The sequence below is a fragment of the Rattus norvegicus genome, chromosome 5 (assembly GCF_021556685.1).
Source record: "Rattus norvegicus strain SHRSP/BbbUtx chromosome 5, alternate assembly SHRSP_T2T, whole genome shotgun sequence".
Taxonomy (NCBI): Eukaryota; Metazoa; Chordata; class Mammalia; order Rodentia; family Muridae; genus Rattus; species Rattus norvegicus.
Window position 1 is genome coordinate 11,706,507 of NC_141538.1, and position 22,358 is coordinate 11,728,864.

Sequence of the window (22,358 nt, forward strand, 5' to 3'; positions counted from 1 at the left end):
ACTTATTATTTACAGGAAAGCACTTATTATTTACAGGATATAAATACTTATAATTCATAGGAAAATGTAAAAAAATAAACCAGTGCCCATATTAAAGTATTAAAGTCAGAGATTTTGCTCTGAGACATTTTTCAAGTATGCTTAAAATTCTTAGTTGTATACAGCTAGTTCAAAAAGTCTTCCTCACGAGTTAGAAATATTTGAAATGTTATTTTCATCTTTTATCCCACTGGTTCAATGTATCATCATTCGAAGTCCTTTCATGGCTAGACCCCCATGCTTGCCACGTTGTGGCCATGTACTTACCCCGATGACTGCTAAGTATAGCTATACATGCCAAGGAGAGTTCAAGCATGCCCTGAAGTCACAACATGGTCATGGTAGACCCAATGAGAAGTGAGTGGAAGGCCAGTAGGAGAGTCAACTCATTCATCTTCTCCATAAAGCACAGAAAGAATGCAAATTATCTGCCTATTCTTATCGACGCTTGTCTGACTTACAGCACTTTTTTCCCATCTAATTCATCGATCTACTTAGATAATCTCAACACGGGGGCTGGGGATTTAGCTCAGTGGTAGAGCGCTTACCTAGGAGGCGCAAGGCCCTGGGTTCGGTCCCCAGCTCCGAAAAAAAGAACCAAAAAAAAAAAAGATAATCTCAATACACAACAGGAATAGATTAGTACTGAGGAACTCCACCAGGGCAGGAGTTTATAGCCATCAACTCACTGGCATTTACAGGTTCAAAGGATGTTGCTTGACTCTAGGACCTGTAGTAACTTGAAGTTTACCCCATGAATGTCTTGATTTACTGCCTGAACAGAAGATGGGGAACATTTTAGGAAGTAGAAATATATTATTCACATTATCCCCTAAAGTTGATACTTGTCTTGTGCATAAGACAAGCCTTCCTGGGCTTCTGGCACAGACTATGATCTCTGCTCGTGGATGTTTGATTAAGTTAGTGTCTATTTATCATCCCTGGAGTATTTACAAATGCACACTTACTGGAGTGATAATAGTCTTTAACATTCGCCTGGACTCCTCAGCGCCCCACACCCAGTAGTGTTCCAGTCCTAAAACTTGGTTTCTCACTAAGGCTTCTACTTTGTTTTCCAACATTCAGTTCTCAGCACACACACGAGCAGTTCTTGTCACACACACACACAGAAAGAACTGATGTAATTAATTAAACCAGCTGATGTGCTCCAAAAGTAAAACCAGACATTCACGAAAGCTGGTCACCAGGAGCCGTTCCAAACAATGTGCATTTCAAAGCAGTCCCAACTCTCTTCTTTCTACCGACTTGGTTCCACGAAAGGGAGGTGCTATTAAAACCTGATGTGATGTTGAGATCAGAGATTATAATACATTGGGGTTGGACTGATTGGAGCGTCCACGCTTTGAAAGCACACAACAACTTCCAGTGATATGTGTAAGCTTCGAGACACACAGAATTGCTATTTGAGGAGAACAAAATTAAACAAAGCTCCCGCAAGTTTGGATTGGGTCTCCACATAAATTTGTATGTAAAAGTGAGAAGAAAGTAAAACAGTGCTCACTGATGGGTAAATGAGAAAAACTGGAAACCTAATAGCTATGAATCGTGAGGAACTTGAGCCATTAAGAAGGAAGTCTTTGTGAAGTTTGAATCACAGGCACACCATTCCTCTGGCCCACTACCACAGAAGCAAATGTGCCAAGTGACATCTGACAAGCTCACAGTCACCAGGAGCCAAAGTGGAGTCTTAGCCACTGAGTCTGGCTACCGAGTTTCCCAGGGCCCCAGCATTTACCAGCGTTTCCAGTTCTGCTGAAGCTCAGGATGTTTGCGTGTTTCCTGTGAGCCTTCTGTTTCTTGATTGGATAAAAGTATCCAGGATCACATTTGATAGGTTTCTGGATGGGAGGCCAAGCTACTGTAAATCAGATATTTCCAAAATCGTGGAGGAAAACTGCTGCATGTGCCTTTATTTTCCTGTTGATCCAAATCAGAAACCTTCCAGAATTTGCAGACTTACATAGCTAACTCATTTTCTTGGTGAGTAGAGCCAGAGAGAAAAGCTGACGAGTCAGACTGGACTCATAGTCCAAGTACTGGCTTTCATTTTCACTTCCTGGTAACTAAGCTATTGACTTCTCTCCAGCTCCTAGGCTGTGTGGAGCGAAGCTTTCGTCCCTGGAAGAAATCACTCCACCGTGCTTGGCTCTTAGTTTCAAAGCACTGGATGCTACAGTGGAGCTGTTCAGGAGATCAACTATTCCACCATAAAACAAGGGCCACGAGGCCGAGTGCGTAACTCGGGAAGCTCACGTGGAAATTTGGATAATTATTTTAGTTTGACTGGTTGTACTACCTACGGACCTAGAACATTCCAAAGGGATGTTAGTCTACAGCATAGCCATCAAGTCGACATTGCTGCATGGGGGAGCAGGTGATGGAAACGTCCCTGCTCTTTTTCATGAGATCGGGTTTCTCAGACTGGAACGCTAGCTAAGGTAGTTGGGGGATCACAAGGAGGCTTGCAACTGACCTGATGCCACACTGACAGGGCTGTTTTGGAAGACGACTTTTTTGAGAGGGCAAGCATTTGGGCACATTCCCTCTTCACAGCAAGAAATAACGTAGCGACTCCTGGAAAACACTAAATTTGCTCCAGAAAATATCAACCCGTCTTCTGAACGTGTTTCAACATTGTCTGACACCTCTTCTCCATATTCTTCCTCAAGTACTTGATTTAAGTGGACTAATGGAATCTGGCGGTGGCCCAGAATGATGTAGAAATTGGCTATGTTTATTAAATGACTGCTGTACACCACGATGCCTTTGGGTTAAGTACTATTAGAGGTTAGAGGCAGAATAGGTGACTTGCGTCTTAATGGCATTTCCTTCTCAGCTTTCTCTCCCATGCCCTTTTTATTTAGATAGCATTCCACAATCCAACTCCGCTAACCCGGAGTTCACTGTGGAACCTAGACTGGCTGTACGGTTGCAGCCACCTTCCTGCCTCGGCCTTGAGAATGCCACTCACTGCACAGCTCCCTGCTCCGTTTTCCAACCCTGTACAGTTGTCTCTGTCATTCACTCCTGGGTTCTTTCCTTCACCCGCAACTTCCACTGTGAGAGGCTATCAGATGAATACGGTTGCCTTAGAAAACATACTCTTGAAATCAGTTGAATAAAGCAACTTGTCGTGGTCTGCAAAGCACCATTAGTAACCTCAGAGCCCTCTGAGTAGGGCAAAGGGGGCAGACAGAGGGAGCTGAGCAGGTACGTCCAAGTTCAATGGTGCAAGCTATAGTCAGGCTTGCAGGTTCACAAGCTGCATTGTCTAGCCCAACTCCTGTGGCAGTGGTGACTTCTAGGGCTGCTTGTCAGACGCAGGACCCACTGGATCTCATTGAAGAAGATATAATTTGAAGCCTGGATTTTCCAGGTACTTGACTCAGGGAGGAGCTTCTAGCACTAGGTGGGCGAGGGTGAGGATTGTGCATAGCTACAGTGAACAGCTGCCTTTTCTCCTCTGTTCACTGAACCCCCAGCTAACAGTTGACATTTGTCTCTCCTTCATTCCTCACCTCCACGGCTCTGACCCTGACCTTTGACTTATCTAAGCGCCTTTCCCCTTGCCCTTGACTCTCTAGAGTTCCATCTCTCCAGCACTGTGCTGCTACTTCGTCACTAATGCGTGGTGAGAAAGGAAATGCCTTTCCCAGTCAGGACGTGGGCCATGCCACATTACACACCTGTAGTAGACATTAGTAATCTCTCCTTGAGTAAGGAGAGGGTTCTTGTCCAAAATTACAGAGACAGAAGAAACTGGATGACCCCACAGTAGAGTGTCTGTCAATGTTCTTTTTTTTCTGTGTGTGTGTGTTTTCTCTTGAAGTACATTGTTACTTTCAAGATCCTGTGTATCTAAACATGTAAAGTTGATGGGAAGAGACTTGGGTGTGAGCCGCAGGTGTTAGGGGTATTTTCGGCATCTGCACGGAGCTGTCCAATAGGTCTCAAGGCAGCAAAACTGGGCATCCACATGGCAGTCACTCAACAAGACGAGCCCGCCTCGTAAGCAGAAGGGGACTACTCTGAGCTCAGTAAAATAAAGCAGGGTGGTTGGGAAAGGGAGTGGACTGGCATGGTTAAACATGAATATTCAGGACCACGAGTCACAACTCCATGAATCAGAGGGTCTCCTGTATTTGTATTTAGCATTGTGGAGCCTCGAGACAACTTGCCATGATTAATTAATCCTTGGTGCCCAGGCAGAAGGTGAAATAATTTGTGCACAGCCACAGACTCAGTCATTCTCAGGCTCTGTGTTAGTGTCAGGGCACTTCCCTACCCAGAGACTGAGAGAAGACAGAACCTGACTTTTCCTTTTGAGGCTGAGTCTAGTGATCTACCCGCCTCACCCCACAGTCCCTGACACTGTCAAAATGAGGCAGGTGGCTACCAGCTGTCCTTACTTCATACCCTAATGACATCATCTGCAGTATCTCCAGTCTATGGAAATCCCATCTACTGACACACCCCGTTCCAACAGCTCTCAGTAGATCCTGTTCCTCTAACCCAAGCAGGGACACCCATGGGAGCCCTCCTAAGGCTTGGCTTCCTAGTGCAGGGTGGAGGAGGCTAAGTCTAGTTAGGATATTGTACTTGGCTGCTTGCCTCCGTTCTCCACCATCTCTAGTGAGGTTTTTCACTGAGGCTGTTTTCAGAAATGCCTTGATTGTCTTATCACAACAGCAGGAAGGAGGAGCTTCAAACACACGAGTTCCCATGATTCCTTCTGTTAACTATTTAAGGGCTCCAACTCAGAACAAACAAAAAAAGGAACCATCTTTAGAAAGGAACCTTTTTTTTTTCCAAGCAGAATTTGTTCAACAGAGAATGATCTCTTATTTTGTTATAGAAACCATTGTGTGTGGTGACGGCCTTGATCTAGGCTGTGTTACTTCCACTGTGTCTTCTCACTGAATGACTCCAGAGGAGGCAGCAGACCACAGGTGGAAAGTGTCACTCTCGATTTATACTGTGCGACAAAATGTCGTTGCTGATAGAAACTGCAAATGCAGTACATGTATCTGCCGGGCTGCGCATCCAGCACCCACCCCTGCTCACCTGCACTGGTCCAGCACCCAAGTTGGTTGAGGAGAAGTTTTCTTTCTTTGGGTGGACATATTGTTCTGGCAGAAGAGGATAGGGACCAATGCATACAGGGATATAACTTGGCCATGCCCTCCTTGAAATTAATTGATTACACATTTCCGAATCTTCACAGAACATTGCAGATGGAATCCCTATCCTGAGGATGTAGGTCTTCCTCACTGTCATCACTAACGAAGTTCCTCAAGCTCTCGTAGGACACTGGGAGTCAGAGGGCAGGTGTGGATGGACTGAGATGCTCTGCGGGGTCTCTGGGCACTGCTCTTCTGTGGACTTTGCTGTCTATGATCACTTCTTACTGTTGGCACACTTGCTTCTCAACATGCCTCTGCACATCTCTTCTAACATGCTCGGGAGATACAGACCGATGACAGACAAGGCATTGTGGGACGGTGCTTCAGACCAGGAAGAGACATTTCAAGCCAGCATTAGGAAGGTCAACAGTGCATCGTCTGGACAGATGTTTGGATGTGCATCCTTCTTGGGTTTTAGAGAATCCATACTGGGTTTCTCGTGTGTGCCTACTTTTGCCAGATAGTGAATACTGAAGTCAGGAAAGCCTGTTGGCTTATGCTCCAGGGAGGCATTGCTACGTTCCTGCTTTGCCATTTTTCACACCTAGCAGAAGCCCCAATCCCGCCCCAGACACTGGACTAAGCCGTCTCACTATTGGCTATTTCTTGCTCACTTCCACTTCTTCTAATTTCCATAAACGTAGTTGAGCGGCCTTCGGTTCATTGAGCACCTGCATGAGGTAATCATTAGGCCCTAGGGAGATGGTGGATGACAGGACAAGTGCTCCCTTTGAGTGGACACTTACGGAGAACACTGGATGTAGCACAGTTTCAAAGTGTCAGGCAGCTGCTCTCATCCTGAAGGGTGGGCACACTCACTTTGAGCAGCAGCATGGTGCCCTGGAATATGTCCTTTACTCTAGTACACTGGGCACCACAGTGGAGTCGGATGTCTGTCTTTTAAAGGTAAAAACTATACTTGACAGTCAAGTCAAAGAAGAGTCCAACGTGGTCACTTGGCAGCCATATCTTAGCTAGCGCTCCCCTGCGCTGTTCATCCAGCAAGTTTCTGAAAGCTTACTCTATGCTGATAATAACCTAGCCAGATTGTCAAATGATTCGTTATACTTTATACAGTAGTAGAGATACATTTATAAGATATTATAAGATATACTTATATTCTGGTAAAGATAATTTATTCTTCCCACAGATGAAGCATCTTTCATGTTCACAACTTATCACAGGTCCCTGGCACAGATAATCAACTGTATGTCTTCAACTCAATATAGGGAATGCTCTGCCTCCCCTTGCCCCTGTAGGATACCAGAGAAAGCCAAAGCTGAAATTCACATTAGAGTCTCCCGAAGTCGGTGGCAATTTCTCCTGACAAAGTAGATCCTTTCCACTTTAGTATGCTCTTTTGTAAAGGGTTACCAGAGCAAGCATTCAAACGCAGATGTTAAAAGTGCACAAATGAATTTAACACACAAAGAAGCAAAGAGGAGACACACCTTGGCCTAATTTTCAACCTTGTCATTGGCTCTGTTCACTATAGTTCAACGAAATGCTAGTTTCAGACTTCCTTACTCGTCTGCATGAACAATTCAGGGAAAACACACAGAAACAGTGACTGTCCTTGACGTGGCAATCTGGTGAATTATGGTGAAGTTCTGCTTCTGATGAACCCTTTAACTGAATCATGAACAACAACTTCCAGGGGAAATGCACCCAAAATGAATGAGAGATAATGACAGGAGGAAGCTTCAAGAGTATGCTGATTTTTACCATTTAAGACAGTATTTTGACAAAAATAAGCAGGGAAGCTTGATCAGCCCACAGAACAGTGCATAAACACACACACACACACACACACACACACACACACACACACACACACACACTCAAAATTTTAAAGAGATAAGGACTGACTTAGGGGGAAGCATTCTCCCATTGGACAGAAATTGGAAAACGTAATTTTTCTAGGTTGAAAGCATAGAGGAGAGGGAGGTAAGAATCGCTTTTTTTTCCTGGAAATTAATCTGACCACATATCACTGTTTTGTCTGACCCGGGAGCAAGGCCACAGGACACAAAGCAGAACCAGGCAGAGTTCCCTGAGTGGCTTCCCGTGCTTTCTATAATGGTGACACCTACTTTCCTCCACATCTGGACCTCTTTCCATTTCTGTTCCTGTTTGCTGAAGAAAACACATTTTGAAGATAACCTAGACGAGTTGTAAATGACATAGCACCAACTGTTGATGGCCTAACCTGTCATTTATATAGTTCCCATTCACGACACAAACGCAGTTTCAGTTAGTGGTTACAGGCCCAGTTTTCGGTGGCATTTCTGTTTCCCTAGGAGTGATAGCTTGCATGCCTGAGTGCTTTCCAGTGAGGTATAGTGAAGGAAGGTTGAATTGGGATTACTGGCTCTGTGAGAGCATAGTGGCTGTTTGGCAAGGACCACAGCTTTAGCGTCGGCAGCCATCTTGGGTCCAAGCGCTGTCACAGGTGGACTGTGCCATGATATTGACAGAGAGAAAGGAGGACTGGCTCCACAGCGACTACTGTTCCAAACTTTGCTTTCAGCGTCCTATGTTAGACTCCTGCCTCCTTTCTGTAGGCCCTATTTTGATCTCTTTTATGTGCAGTCAAAATCTCAATGACATTTCTTAACTAAAAGATGTTTTTCTTTCCCTCACTTAACAACCATTATAGTTCTAAAATGTTAGGAAAACATTTGTTTTTCAAACCCAAACAGAGGCATTTGGTTTATATTTGGAACAGGACAAACAACAGCCTGTGTTTAGTGAGAGATTTGGAGAAATAAAGAATTGGAGCCCCACACTGGTTCAGCAGTTAAGAGCAATGGCTCCTCTTCCAGAGGGTCCTGGGTTCAGTTTTCAGTACCCACACGATAGCTCACAATCATGCAATCCTAGTTCTAGGAGATCTAACACTCTTTTCTAGCCTCTGCGGGCATCAGGCATGTATGTGGTACACACACATATATGTAGACAAAATACCAATACAAAATAAAATAAATGTATAGAGAAATGCAGGGATAATGGGTAATTACAACTTAGGGACCAGTGGGATCTGAACCTCTCTTTTCGTATGATAAGTTCTCAACTACCTTTAACTAACATTTAAGGTTGTTTAAGGTTTCTGAATCAGTCAAAGAATGTTAGCCATCATTCATGAACCATGGGAATGAAAAGCAAAAATGGACTCCTTATAACCCCAGATTCAAGGGAACTTTTATCCTAGTCTACCATGACAGAACAATAGGCTCAGGCAGGGTCAACTCTTCTCGAGTTTTCCTTCCAGGGGTGATGGTCATGGTCTACAGCCAAAGATAGGAAAACTCTGTCCACATGAGGATTCTGAAAAATACCAGCATTTCCAGAAAATACTGATACCATTGTTTTACCTAATGTTGAGCAGGAAGACAGTAACACCTACTCATGAATTTTGATACATTTTCTTTTTTTTTTATTTTCTTGCCTTATATTTTTTTTACTGGTTAGAAAAACTTATCAGTACTCACAAGGTTGAGGCAGAAGGACTATGAGTTCTAAGCCAACATGCATTGCAGAGTAAGGGCCTGTCTCAAATAAAAACAAATAATAATAATAAATAAAATATTTAAAATGTATCATTACATCTGTGGGTATTTTTTTGTTTTCCCTTTTGACTATTGTAAATCTTATTTGATTTAATTTTCAGTTGCAAATAGGAACACTGCCTTTGCTTAAATTGCATTTTTAAAAATTTAATCTCAAGGAGGGGCATCAAAATTTCTATGCTCTATAGAAATTTGAAAAAGAATTTGTTTTGCATGTCTCTATTTTGCCTTCAACTAAGATTTTATAAACTCAAATGAATAAGTAGTTGGCATTCTATTCTTAGACCTGTGAAACAAAATCCATTGTCACTTACTAAAATCTAAAGTAATCATTGATAAGCTAGAAAAATTTAGAAGAAAAAAACATATGAATCCACAAGCCAAAATAGCTCATTTAATTGGATTTATGTTTAACCACTGTGAAATTTAAGTCATTTGGTAATTCTACCTCGTCTAGACTATGATTCTCAAACCATTTCATACGGTGTCACAGAAAAGAAGGATAGTGGTGACACAAGTCCTTGGACTATGCAGACATGACTACCAATGGCCATTGTACCCATACGAAGTCCTCCAGAGAGGCAGAGAAAGGACAGATCTTGACCCACCTGTGATGTGTGTATGGCTTGACACACTTCCACCTATTTAAAGTTCACCGTCAGTAGAGCACCTGCTGGGATGCTATGGTCCAGAATCAGATGGGCCGCATTGATTTTTAAGTACTCTGACAATTAATGTGCAAATATAAGACTAAGGTATTAGAGGTAGATTTTCTTCAAGGCCTTAATTGTTCTATTTTCTTTTTCTTTCTGGTGCTAGACATATAACATAGGGCTTTCAGATAAGACAAATAATCTGCCACTAAGCTACATCTTCACTCAGTCAGTGTGTTTTTTTCTCAATAAAACAGAAATATTCTGACTGGGCAACACCAAGGATCAACAGGTTGATCACTGAAATCTCTGCCTCATAGAACCAAAGACCAAGAGAAAAAGCTAGAGTAAAAGCTAGAAGAGACTAAATATAGTTTTCCTGCCTCATTTTAGAACTGAACCCTTGAGGCCTTGAGTAGAACCATGTACATACTAAGGGCATTGCCAGCCCCTTGCCTGGGACTTTACCCAGAATGCATGGTGTGATGACAACGGTGATATGTATCACACGTAATTCAGAGCAATGTCCTTCCACGCTTATTTCTTTACTGCATTTTATTTTTCACTAATGCCTGCTCTGTTTCCAACTGAGAAACTTCGCCAAATAAACAAAGTGCATTTCTCCTGTGAGGAAATGTAGCACACAGAACTTAACTTTGAGACGCCCTTTTCAACCTTCTCCAGTATGTATAGAACCTTTGACCTCTACAAGTAGAGGCTTCGGGAGGGAGACAGGACATAAATGAACTAGGAGGGAGAGAGGAAGGCTTTGCCTGCGGGTCTCAGCTGAGGAGAAATGGTGTCCACAGTCGTGTCAGGCCGTCATCCTATCCAGTGAATAGCCAGAGTCACGAGAGTGTCCAGCCCTGGGTGCCTCAGCCCTATAAGAAGGGATGCTTCCTCCTCAGGCTCTCTCTACTTCTGACATCTCTCCTCTACAAACTGGTGGGCCCAAAGCTTTAATCATAAAGTATTTTGTTTCTTTGCTTTTACATTTAATTAAAAAAGTAAAGGTCAGAGCTGATGGGATGTCTCAGAGAATAAAAGCCCTTGCTATGCAAACCTGACAACTCAAGTTTGATCCCCAGAACCCACAAAAGTAGAATAAACTTGTTCTATACATAGGTGGTACCACACACACACACACACACACACACACACACACACACACACACACATTTTAAAATAAAACCCCCTTAAAAGTAGGTACTCTCATGTACAATTCTGACATCATTACTGATATCCGCACAAACATCCTCACCATTCTTGTATATTTAATCAAATAGCTTGTTCTTCTTCACAAATAATTTGAAGCAAATTCGTTCATTACTCTCTTGAAGGCATTCTTTGTAAGTTTGCCTCCCTGGGAGAACTTCGGAGTTTTGTTTTCAAATACATGTTTGGTGATAGGTACCCTTGCTTTACTGAGGCAACAGTTAAAATGTTATCTTCCCTTTCTACATTCTTTTCCTTCCTTCCTTCCTTCCTTCCTTCCTTCCTTCCTTCCTTCCTTCCTGTGTGTGACACAGTCATGATAGCTGATTGAAAAAATTACCTCACTAAGGCCAAGTCTGTATTTCCATTTTCTCATGAGAGAAGTAATAGCCAGTCTTGGATCAGTGTGCTAACATAATCTAGTGTTACAGAAGGCAAAAACACTTCTGTTACTTGTACTGCTTTGGTTTCTCTGGGGAAGAGATAGATCTAGTCATCTATCCTGCTTTTCAATGGAAATGTCAGGTCATTCTTCCCCGAGACTAGCTTAGCTCTCCTCCCATGGATCGATGGTGAATTTTACCTTTCTACTTGCGTGTACATAGATGACAGATGTTGACATTGACAAAGCCAGTAAAAATGTACAAACCTGCAACCTTTCTCATTTCTTCCCTACTGACTCTACCCCTCCCAACATCCTGCTCAATTGTTTTCTGTTTCTCTTTTCCAGAGACACATACTTACTTGCTTCTTCCTTTCACCCTCCCATGAAATCTTTAGTGGTGTCATGTAGAAAAGGCTAAATGTTTATGTGAGTCAACACACACTTTCAGTCCCTACTAATCTGGCTAAATTAAGAGGGACTATGCTGGGCATGATGACACAAATCTTTCATCCCAGAATTCAGGAGGCAGTTGCAGGCAGAGCTCTGTGAATCTAAGACTAGCAAAGTCCTCATAGTGAGTGAGACCGTGTCTCAAATCAAACGGACAATCAGACAGACTGATAGGCAGACAAGCACATGACTCTTAGGAAGGTGTCGGTATATGCCTTACGTGTCTCCCACAGGCGTTGGAACTTTGATCACTAGCTGTCATGCTCTGGGAAGTTATGGAATCTATGGTGAGAGGACGGTAGGTCATTGGAGCCGTGACCTCTGAATCGAGTTGGGATCCCAACCCTTTACTTTCTGCTGCCAAGAGGCGAACACTCCTTTTTCAACACAGTCTTGCCCTGACAAACCGTCGCCACGCATGTCCCATGCAGTAGGCAGATCATGAACCTCTGAAATCAGGAGACTAAGGATCTTTCTTCCCGAAGGCTCTGGGTGCAGCTCAGAGGGAGGAACTCAGCACGGGAGAGTACCTGGCTTCAATCCACAGCCTTAAAAAACAGGCAAAGAAAACAAATAATATTTCATTCATCCAGGCACTAAGGCACTCTTCCATGCTGACGTAACCGTGTTTTTCTCTGCTCAAACTCCAATGCCTTCTCACCTTTGGCTCTCGTGTTAAAACACTTATGGTTGGAAGAATTTCCTGATATTTGGCCAACGAATTTCACCTCCACTAAAATGATGGGTTCTTTATGGTGTGCCAAAAAAGTTTAGACTTCAGTAAACGTTTCTTTAACTTCTTTCTGTCTCTTAAGTATCTATCTCAACTCCGTAGAAACTCTGTGTTCCTTCTCTGGACTCTTGGGACTGCCTGTGCAGTCCTCCGCCAATGGACAACCTGTTCCTCTCTGAAGGTCACTTGGAATCTGGAAGCAAGCTTCGTGAACTCTACCGCAGTAAAACCCTGGCTTAGGTGGCGATATACCATCTTTTAGGGTTAGTTCCTTGTCCTAATTGTAATGTGTTTTGAAAAGTAAGTTGACTGCTCAGAGAGGGTAGGACTCAGCAGGAGAGCACTCGCTCAGCATGCGCGAGGTCCGGTACCAGCATCACAAGGAACAAAATGAATTGACTACGTCAGCCTTTCATGCTTGTCGGTTTTTAAGCTCCTGAAGACAAGATCTTTTCTTATTTGCATATCATTGTAGGCTGTGAGAAGATTGGGACATTTAAATACTTTTTCAAATAGTATGAGATCTTTCATCTTTAGAAGTCTTTTTCTTTTCTCACTGAGCCTCAAATTCAAGACGATTGCATTCAGTAGAAAGAAAAAGAGAAAGAAAGGAAGGAAGAAAGGAAGGAAGGAAGGAAGGAAGGAAGAAAGAAAGAGAGAGAGGAAGGAAGGAAGGAGAGAAGGAAGGAAGGAGAGAAAATGAGCAAGTCGAATTTTATTATCAATCATACTGAAAGCCATTTCTTAACTTTTAAACTGTCCTCTCCCTGAGCAATTGCTAAGGTATTTGATTCAGAAGCAGTCTCTCGGCCTTCCAGAATGTAGGGTGTCGGCTGAGGTGCCAGGGCAGAAGGAGGACCTCACTTCCATTGTCGTCTTTCCAAAGCCTGCCCGGATGTCGTGAGGTATCCAGCTGCAGGGTTAAAGCTGGCTGCTGCTGTTTTGGAGACAAATTCAAGCTCACAGAGAAACAGATTTGTTCTTCTGGTCTCATGCTCTATCTCTTGTTTCCAAGCTCCTCTCCAAAGACACACGCCTCAGCGTCCCACCCTTCCCTCCTAGACGGGTACTTGCAGAACTCATGCAACACCCTGTGTCGAGCTGGGGTGGACTCTTGAGCGACATCTTTGGATTGGGGCTCTGGCCTGAGTGTATTAGCAGCCTGAAGCTAGAATTCTTTAACCTTTAGAGTCATGGAGAGCACTAGTTCACAAACCTGCTGGAGGGTTTTGTTGCCTGACATCTTGTTAGAAGATGAACGAGAAGCATAGGCCTTTGCCAACAGTTGGAGGGTTAAAAGAAGAAAGAAAGCAAGGGGAAACCATACAAGAGCAAGCTGAACAGGCATTTACAGAAGAAGAAGAGGAGGAGGAGGAAGAGGAGGAGGAGGAAAAGAGGAGGCTGGAGAAATAACTCAGTAAGTGCTTCAAGAGTACCCCATTCAAGTTTGAGGACTTAAATTCAATCCCAAACACCCGTATGCTGAGCATATTAGTGGCACATGCTTTAATCCCAGCATTTGGGAGGCAGAGGTATCAGATATCTGAGGTCAAGGTCAGCCTGGTCTGCAGAACAAGTTCCAGGACAGCCAGGACTACACACAGAAATCCTGTGTTTGGAGAGGGAGAGAGGGGAGGGAAAGGAGGGAGAGAGAGAGAGAGAGAGAGAGAGAGAGAGAGAGAGAGAGAGAGATTATGTTACCTTTAACATCAAGGGTTAGATTAACCTCAAGGTAGAAGCTTCTGGAATGACTCACTCTTGAAGTACCCCTCTGACGCCCACATTCATCCCGAGAGAGGGAAAAGCTGGGTATTTGTATCTCCACTTAACAGGGATTCCCAGAAGGTGTATAGGGAGTCACACATAGCTAATGACACTTTCTCTCAATAGTGCTTCATTCCATAGGCTCCTAGGATGAGCCATTAAGAGAAGCCTTTGATGCACGTAGCTATGGATACCCTGGGGATAAGAAGCAGCTTTCAGCTAGGGTATTAACTAACATTCATTCAACAAACCTCTCAGGAGCCTTACTGTGTATGCCAAAGGTTGTGAGGAATGCACAGACATCAAGTGTCTGCACCTGCTTTGGGAGCTAATAGCCTTCCTTCTCCAGAGAAACAGAGAAGATGAGCTTGAGAAGTACGTTCATCCCCTCCTTTCTCAAGTGCTCTTAAAGACGGGCACAGGGCAGTATGAAGCACAGCCTCTAATGACAAAACCTGATGTGACCTGGCACAGAGCATTAACTGAAAGTGTAGGACTGTTTCCTCCATGTTTTACCCAGAGGAACTAAAGGTCTTTTCTTCCCAAGGTGACACACTTGGTAAGTAGGTGCAGGACTAGCCAGGCAGTTCAGACAGTCACATGCTGGGCCCCTCCCCAAGAAGCCTCCCAACATCCCTGGAGTACCAGGCTGGGTAGGAGGGGCTTTCCACCATCACACCAGGGTTTTCAGCCCCACCTTCTCTGTGTTGTTTCTGTGGCTTGTGAGTCTGGCATTCTGGTTTAAATGTGTTTTGCTTTACGAAGAGAAGTTGGTGAATGGTGAATGGACTCCTAGAAAAACATCTGTGGAAGTCTATGTTTTGTAGCTCCGTCCTGTGTTTAAAAAAATGTTTTAGAGGCAGAATCTCAGTGTAGAGGCCAGGTTAGCCACACACACACACACACACACGGAGACTGTACCATATAGGAAATAGGTACAGTGAGTCCCTAACTGGTGACACGCTGTGTACAAAGCACATGGGCACTGATGCTAGGAGGGTTTAGATGTTATGAGACATGGATGTTAAGCTAGTCAATGTTTTTAGTAAGAAGGAATGGTTAGGAGGAGCTGGTAGTGAGAGCAGGGACCTGCTGTCACGGGATGAGAGCAGTTCCCTGGCAGTTGCATGTGTGTCTTAGTATCTGTTCCCCTTTGGCTTTTCAGTTAGAATCCTCATCATATCTAAGCCAACCAGCTATTTCTGCTGTATTTGTATTTCTATTGTGTTTGTAGGACTATGAGGCTAGCACCTTAGAGATGATAATGCAGGAGAGGAAAATGCTAGCATCTGCCTTTTGCCTGTGCATTGGTCATACTCCTTTGTAGCTGTTGCTGATTTTTATTTACTTACTTTTGTTTGTAGTAGGAGGGCATGCATGTAGCTATGTTGCCCAAGCTGGCTCTCCAGGGATGTGTGCCCCTTACCTGGCTTTCAGATTTTGTTTTGTGAGGACCATTTGTTTCCTTTTGGTATTCAATGTTCTTGAAATCCCCACGTCTCTCCCCAACTCCCACTTCATATTGAAACATGACTCATGGTAAATTTGCCTCTTATTTCCCAGCAGAAGTGACAGCTTCAAAGGCTGATAAATGCCCACAGCTGGATCACTCCGGACCAGTGAGATTTACTCCCGAGGCTTTGGTGTCTGTGTGGTGGAGCATGCCAATTCTCTCTTCTCGATTGATCTAAAGCTGGGAGGAAGTGAGACTGGAGATGCAGTAGCCACAGGTAAACACAGGAACACAGACTTGGGGCTTCCCGTGGCTGCCATCCAGGAGATTCAGAGAACACAGAACAGGTGCCTTTGCTGAGCTCCAGCATGGGCCCTAAGGGCAGTATGTCCTATTCCTTGGTATTTTCACCACTAAACCCAAACATGGGTTCTCTGTGGCCTAGGGTGATTTGGACTGAAATTTTTTTCATCCAAATAAATTCTAAATATATATTATTCACTTATTTCTACATAGCAATGGACTATATTGGCCACATTAATTTAGTTTTAATTTTTGTTGTGTGGTTGAAGGGAGCTGTGTATTTCTAATCTTCATGCCCTTCAAATGAATGATTTAAAAATTCTCACTCGTGTAACTATGGACTGATGACTTTTCTTAGGGCTATTTTAAAATGCAATTCTTTTAAAAATATGTGTGGCCTTGATTTTATCAACGTAACAGGCCTGAGAAATATGTGGTCTAATGAACTTTGCAAATTGCCTCGGTATGCTACTCTCTTGACTCATTTTCTTAAGCCTCAGGTGAATGGGGAAATGCAGCTACACACAAGTCACTCGTTTGTCAAGGAGGTGCATTTTATGACACATAGAAGATCAAAGAACTCCATCAGTATTTCTTCTGAATTGGTAAGAAACTGGGGAAAGGAACAGGATATAACATCCCTGCCTTCCTTGGAAGAAATACTAGATATTATAAAACTGTATGCCTGGTTAGGTCTCCAGAGACACATCCCCATTCTTGTTGGCATCAAGTGGACCAAGATGCATTTCTTTTTACACACACACACACACACACACACACACACACACACACACACACACACACACACACATTTCTCGAAGATGAAGCTAATCAAGATCATCCAGAAAAAGAAACCTTGCCTCAGAACCATTTAACACTTTTAAAAGACTATCTCAAACAGTGGTTTGGCTCTAAAGACATTTAAACACATCACTTAAATGTTCCCGAATTTTCCTGGTTTCGTCTGGTCTTTAGAGACTGTCTATTTAATTAGCAGCTGCTTCCTGCCAGAATCGCAAGCAAGCAGACCTCAGAGCTCAGTAACAACTGAAGATGTAATAGTGGAAGTGCTTGGCCTCCACGTGATCTTCCATCACGAAAGACTCAGTAATGGCGCCAACACACATTGCCCCACCCATCCACAGCGCCTGCCTCATTCTCCTCCAGGCCAGGGTTTCTGTCAATATTATAACCACTTGGAATAAAACTCCTTCAAACCACACAAAATGGTTGACTTTGAAAACCACTCTTGCAAATACTTTCTCTGAGCCTGTTGTTTGCCTTTAATTTAAACCTTTTGTTTTCTTTTTTTTTGTTTCTTTGTTTCTTTCTTTTCCTTCCTCCCTCCCTCCCTCCCTCCCTCCCTCCCTCCCTCCCTCCCTCCCTCCCTCCCTTCCTTCTTTCCCTCCTTCCTTCCTTCCTTCCTTTTGTGGGAGTGGAGGTTGGGTCTGTTCCTAAGAAATCTTTAATGTTACAGTAGAGACAAACTGAAGAAATAAATAAACACATTCTTTCCAACTTGTTCGATTTTGGAAAGAGTAACCCAAATGTCTTAGGAGCTGGACACTACCATTCTGCATTTGTCTACAGCCTCTGGCCAGGCTAGGACTGAGGGTCCAGAGACCAATATTTCAAGAGTTTTTGTAAACAATGGTACACACAGAAGACTGGAGTATGGAAAATAAGGGGCGAGCAAATGTTCTTAATCACTCCAACCTAGGTTCTAATTCATAACCATGTTATTACTATTAGATCCTGAGTCATCAGTTTGCATCTGTGGCCAAGCCAGCTCAGTCAGTCAACAGGTCCTCCAGGGCAGGAGTGAGGATTGAAAAGAAAAAAGACAGTTAGACAAACCATAACCTGACTCTAGCCATTTCTGAGGCAGAAGCTGATGTTTTATTTTCCAATCTGCTTTTATACCACTTTAATTGCATGCAGAATGATAGGATCAGTTTTGAGTTGAGAAAGAAGCAAGGTGATAAACCAAATCCTGTAGACACCTTTCTAGGGGTTGTTCAGGATGAGCAAGACAAAAGGACTGTCACACATGCTTCCCCTGAGCCTGCTCTGAGCTTTGCATTAAATACAAATGTTCTTAATCAGGGCCCATTTCCTGAGCCCAAAGCCCAAAGCCAGATTTCTGCCCTGGGCTTCTTTCTTTTGTGCTGGTAATGTCAAATTCCTACCAAGTGTCTAGAAGTGAAGCAAGTGTCCCCAAAACGCTCTCTACACATCTGTAAATTTTATATACATTCAAAGCTATTCTAATTAGAAATAAACTTAGGGTGGTCAAAGGACAAAGGTGTGGTTAGCTGTTTGGATTTGTTTCCCTTCCATCTATTGACTGGTTTGTGGTGCTGGGGATTGAACCTAAGGTCTTACATATACTAGTCAAGAGCCTTACCACTAAGTCATATTCCTAGACTGTATTAGTTTGCTTTTATACTCCCTTTTCTTTCCTCTCCCTCTCCCTCCCTTTCTATAACTGCAGAATGCATCTAAGGCTCACACTGTGCATTGTCTTCTTTTAGAGAGAGCTGGAGACATCTGTTCCTTCTGGTTTTAAGAGCAAATTTTCCCAAGAGTTAATAGAAGCAGAGAGGAATTGGTTGTTTTAGGAGGGGCCACTGACCTATTCTTTGCAATGCTAATGGAGCTATTGTTTGCCTGTCACTGACCAGAATGCTAATACACATGACTGTCCTAAAGAATTGAAGAATTTTCCCCTCAAAATATTGAAAATTCTTTTAAGACCCAGGAAGGATTAAACTTTTTGCATGTGCCTATTTGTTTAGAAGCAAGTATCTAAGAGATGCTCACGCAACATATAAACATGTTTCATTGAAGTGATATAAAGTATGTGGTTATATGAAAGACTTTGAGGGTAATTCTTAATTGAAAGGAGGGGACGGAGAGATGGCTCAGAGGTTAAGAGCTCTGGATGCTCTTGCAGAAGGCCTGTATTTGATTCCCAGCACAGTGGCTCACGGCCATCTGTAATTACTGTTCTATGAGATCTGATGCCCTCTTCTGACCTCCACAGGGACCAGACATACATGGAGGACAGACATAGTGCGTGCAAAACACTCATACACTAAAAATAAATAAAAGATATATAATTAAAAGTAAAAGTAAAAGAAAATGCAAATTTAATGGAAAACTGACTGTAACGGGGTTGGTCCTCAATGTTTTCGACTCAGAGAAATACGTTCTTTTTTCCTATACTAGCCTCACCCTCTGTCCCTGGAATCGCATCAAAGCTGTGAGTGAACCAATCAAAGCCATCAGCTAGAGCCTGACACTTCTGGAGAACACTTCTGGCAAGGATGTGAACTCTCTCTCAACTGGCCCCAGTGATTTAAGGGTGGCAATACATTTAATCAGCTTAGAGCAGGCTCTCTTTCCTGTTATGGTGCCCAGCTATGGAACCATTACATAAACAGAAGTGAAGAGGGAAATGGTCTAAGTGGCAATTATGAGAAAGACAAAGAGAGAGGGTTGTGATTATAAGGGGTGCACATTTGTAAAGCGATTCCAAGACAAAAACAAAAAGCATAAATATTCCTCTATGATCAAATGAGAATGTAGCCATGATGCCCCTGTGCAGGTCTCTTTCATTCAGCACAGCACCAGCTTCTCAGTTCCCACTTTAATCACTGCCATCTGAAGTAAAAGATGCACGTGTAGTCGCAGAGATGGATGTTTGGGGGAGAGCAATGAGCACGATATGGTTTAACTAAATTCTGTCTTCTAAGTCACGAGCACTAGCTTATGTGCTCACAGAGGGGTTGAGCAGAGTTGGCTGTGCTGACTCCCGGGCAAAGGTTCAAGCTGTCAAACAGGGCACTTGGCTTCTTGATTCATCGAGAGCAACTGGAAACGGCATTGGATAGTTCTTGTGTGTGAGGTTACCGGCGAAAAGTGATGGCAGGACAGACATTACCATACACTGATAAGCAAGTTTAAAGTTTCTGGAGATTTCCGTTTCGTCATTGACAAGACTGAGCCTTGGGGCTGGAGACCTGCCTCAGTGGGTAACACATAAGCACCTGTTCTTGGAGAGGACCTGGGTTTGGTTCCTCAGCACACACATGACAGCTCACAACCGTTCATAACTCTAGTGCCTGGGGATCTAATGCTCTTATCTGTCCTCTATGGATACCAGGCATCCACATGGTAGACATACAGACACACACACAGACACACACCCCCCCTACACACACACACACACACACACGCACACACACGCACACATACACCATGAGTGTGCACAGGAAAAACATGTAAAATAAATCTAAGAATTTTCTAGATAATTTTAATTATCTATAAGGCTCAGTGAATAGAAGGGACCGTCTATTGTGAATTAGATTTTGTGCAGATAATATGCTCATTAATATGTATTTGAGAAGTATTTATCAAATAAACGAATATGGTGACAGTGTCTGCATAACACCTACAGGCTGACCCGCCGTTCAACATCACAGTCACAGAAGAGCAAGTGGACAACTGAATCTGGGAATCTATCACAGTTTTTCAGCTAGAGCTTCCTTGGGACAGACACTGATGCCCACAGCCAGTGACCACTGTTACTGAATATAATATAGCAGACGTTTCATCTCTCTTGAGCTTGTACCAAAGCAGAGCTATCATTCCAACTCATGAAATAAAACCACTGGTAAACTGAAGGTACCGTAGGCAGCCCCCAGTGTGGTTCCCAGGGAACAATACCTCCATGTTTCTATAGCTTTGCAGAGTATCATCGGATACAGACAATGGCTGTACTGTGGAAGACGTGATACAACTTAGTTTTGGAAGGGAAGTCCTAACAAACTTTATGGTCTCTGTCTTATTCTCTTGGGTCACCCACTCTGGAGGAAATGCTGCCATGAGGAGACCAAGTGGAGAAGTTATACAGCAAGGAAATGAGGCATCCTGTGAACAGCCAGCACCACCTCATCAACTCTTGGAGTGATCCATTTTGGGGGTTCTGGATTTCTGTTTCTTTGAGATAGGGTCTTGTTATGTAGGCCAGGCCAGCCTCCAACTTGAAATCCCCTGTGTACTGAGATGACAACTGTATGCCATCAAACCCAGCTTGGGGTAAATGACCTCAGAGGGTCCTCCTGCTCAGCCAACCCTCTAACACTGCTCTACACCTTGGACTATATTCTCAAAGACTCTGAACTAGAACCATCTAATTATGAGCTATTCACAATTTTTTGACTTTGTAAGTTTTTGGACAACCTTTGTAAGGGGTACCAGATGATCAATGTTTATTGCTATCTTTGGACTTAGTGGTTATGTAGATCATACAATAAACCTTTGACAAACATCAATCTCATGAGTGCAAAGAAACTTCTTAATGGTTCTCTCAGAAGAAAGAAGTTCCATGCTTCTCTTCTTACATTAGCAAGGAGCATGGTGGTTTGTTGACCCACAGGATTTGGGAGGTCTGAAAACCTGGGGTCCGGTGTTGGCTTGGCCACTTGCTAGCAGCTGTGAGACTTTGGATGAGTTAACCTTTCTGAATCCCAGTTTCATTATTAGTAAGTTAGGTGATAGTGCCTAGCTCCTGGGATTTGTTGGTTCTAAATGACCAGCATATGCAAAGTGTTAGGTGTCCAGCTGGCTCATGGGATGTCCCAGCTGAGTATTATTTTTATTCTTTATTTTGACAGCCTCAACTATTTTAACACCATGGTGGTTTCTGTGTTTTGAAGACCTCTGAATGCATGTCCCCTTCATCTAACAACTCACCCAGCGTCCAGCTTGACTCTGAAACTTGAAACAGACAAGAAGGAACTAGTTGGATAACTTGTGGTTCCTCAGCTGTCTTATTGTTTCTGTTTCTCCAGCTGTGATTATGTCACACCAGGGTGAAGAGCTCAGAAGCCACACACTGATGACCTCCCTTCCTTCCCATGACTGCACACCACCCTGCTTTGTTTGAGTCACATGACTAGCTAAGTCTTTATTCTATGAGTTATATCCCCAAGTTGTTTGTTTGTTTGTTTGTTTTAGTCAAATTTTGTATCATCAGATATTCTGGTTGTCTTCTCAGGGCTTACAAGTCTAGGATTAAGAAAAATTTACTTCTGTGGCAGTAAATCGAGAGTCATTCCAGCTGAAAAGCTTAGTACTGAGATTTTAGGAATTTGCCTTCATTTCCCTCTTCCCTTGTGAGAGAAAAAAAATCAGAATCCACTCACTATCTCTCATTTCCATCCCTATGTGGTCAGAGGAGGGACTGTCCCATGTCACAGGAATGGCTGAGCTAGGGGGAGGGGTAGTCTTAGCACACTTACATCCACTTTGTTCTGTCTGGTGAGCAAAACCAGAATCAAACAGCTGGTGGTTTTGTCAAAAAACTCCCTGAAAAATTCTGAACTCTGCACTTCTAAGGTCAGGAGGCAGTGTACTATAAAGGTCATGTAGGGGCAGAGGTCAAGAGGGTTGAAAAGGGTTAGAGAATGGCAGAGGCTGCAGGCATAAAGGAGTTGCTGGGAAAGCAAGAAACAGGCCAGATACAACACACTTAAAATTCTTAACCTTAAAATAAAATCCTTGAAAAGATAGATTTCCTTCAG

The 22,358-nt window shown here is 43.3% G+C and overlaps 1 protein-coding gene and 1 long non-coding RNA gene across 12 annotated transcripts in view; one reads left to right on the top strand and one right to left on the bottom strand.

Annotated features, from left to right (window-relative positions):
• Positions 1–22,358, bottom strand: part of Sulf1 (sulfatase 1) — a 162,076-nt gene that overhangs the window by 78,108 nt on the left and 61,610 nt on the right. For 2 of the 11 annotated variants that reach the window (XM_087660224.1, XM_087660231.1), the window contains exon 1: positions 1,796–2,098. The gene's annotated coding sequence lies outside the window, so the exon portion shown is untranslated. 11 annotated transcript variants of the gene reach the window in all.
• LOC120102810 (uncharacterized) lies at positions 13,315–21,105 on the top strand. Its single transcript, XR_015620614.1, has 4 exons — positions 13,315–13,665; positions 15,579–15,742; positions 16,263–16,373; positions 20,231–21,105. It is a non-coding gene; the product is annotated as an uncharacterized LOC120102810 (long non-coding RNA).